The sequence below is a fragment of the Leuresthes tenuis genome, unplaced genomic scaffold, assembly GCF_036924035.1.
Source record: "Leuresthes tenuis unplaced genomic scaffold, fLeuTen1.0.hap1 SCAF_17, whole genome shotgun sequence".
NCBI classification, from domain to species: Eukaryota; Metazoa; Chordata; class Actinopteri; order Atheriniformes; family Atherinopsidae; genus Leuresthes; species Leuresthes tenuis.
Genome location: NW_027325371.1, coordinates 18,636,100 through 18,637,964, shown reverse-complemented (window position 1 = coordinate 18,637,964; position 1,865 = coordinate 18,636,100).

The following is a 1,865-nucleotide window of genomic DNA, read 5'->3' as shown; positions in this document are numbered from 1 at the left end:
TAAAAATGTGCTTATATTGTTCAGCATTACCAGTGCTCTCATGCAGCCTCATGTCATCACGGATGGTGGCATTTATGTTTATGGGAATAAAAATGTGCTCTTTTTAAAAGCTTTGATTCGTCGGAGTCTGGAGAAGGTGACACGTAAAGAGAAAAAATAGCTCTTGAACATAGCTTTTAAGCAACTGTTTGAATGTTGATGTTCTATCAGGGAGGTTTTGCAAAGCTACTCGTGGCACGCTTTAATTTTTCTGTACGTGTTATCGAACCGTATTGATTTCAAGCAGAATGTGTCATGCCCTCTCGCCTTGAGCCCCAATCCATGTTCACACATGAGGTGTTTTGCTTTGCAAACACAGCAGATCATGCTTTATTGCTCCAATAAATGTAGTCAGGTTTTTTTTTTCCCCAGATATTCACGAGTCTGACCTCAAGTGTTTTTTTTTTTGTTTTTTTTCACAGGTATGCCAGATTGTGCTCCGTCACTCTAGTGAATATGGAGGTGCGGTCTTTCTTTACTAAAGTTAACCAGGGTTTGACTTATGGCAGACATTTTCTAGCCGCGGTTCCCCTTTGCCAGAAATAGGATCCCCTCTCTAGAAAGAACACTGTGTTAAAACACCATGTGTTTTATTTTACACATCATATCATCTTTCATTTCTTAAGTAAATATGGAGAAGTTTGACCTTTTAAAAAAAGAATTAAAGTAATAGGGGATACAGTTACTGGCAGACTGGATGTCTGAGTCTACCAGAATCTGTATCCCCTGACTGTATAGCCTAGATTATATCCCGTTATCAGATGTTTTATTCTATACATGCTTTAGATTTGTGCTAAATAACTATGGAGAAGTTCAGTCTTTCTTTATTGAAGTTAGAGGGGGGTACAGATTTAGGCAAGCTGGATTTCTCAGTCTGACTAAATCTGTATCCCCTCGCTATAAAGCACAGATGACACCCCACCGTAAAACCCCCACATATTTACAAGAGTCATATAAAGAGCATCTGAATCATGTGCAAAATAAAACATTTGACGTTTAAGAATACACTGTGTATCATAAAGAGGGGATGTGAATTACGTCAAGACTGTAGCTTTCCTTGGGGGGTAAAAAAGCAAAGGAAAAACAGACATGGCCATATTTATTAGTATAATAAAGCATCATCTGCTGTGTTTGCTAAACAAAACACCTGAGTGAACGTGGCTTGAGGTTCATAGAAAGCGGCTATGACAGACTGTGGGTCGAGGATGACTGTATGTGACTTTCTGGTACCTATACCTATAAATGCAATGCCTCAGTCCATAATTATTACAATGATTATCTTTTTACCTTCAAGGAGGTGGAGTTTTGTGTCAGTAACACCAACCTGAAAGTATGCTACTGTTTGCATTGGAAACTAAAGGGTATAAAATACTGTGTAATGCTTTGCACTAGTGTGTATTTCATACTCAGTAAACTACCTTAGCCAAACTAAAGTGTCATTATCTTGACATGACAGTAGTGCGGTTCTGAACGTCGTACAACGTGATAGTACATCCTGCTTCCTAACACGTTTGACTGTGTAAACGACTTCACGATAGGTCTACTTTACACCGTTGTAAAATTATCGTTGCAACCGTGCTGCAGCAGAGGCTGACTTATTGTTTCATTCGCAGTTCGTTGAAATAAATACAGTTCGAGAACACGTGCAGAAAAACTAAGCTGCGTTTACGTGTGTGAAATCAAAGCGTAGTACTCTGGATCCAGCTCCACTAAGAGAGCGCGCGCTCCCGTGTATAGGGTACACACTTCTTATCAGGGATAACTACCTTGGCACGACACCGGTTTCCGGACACTCCCGAACACTTACGAAGACAACCTGCCCTCTT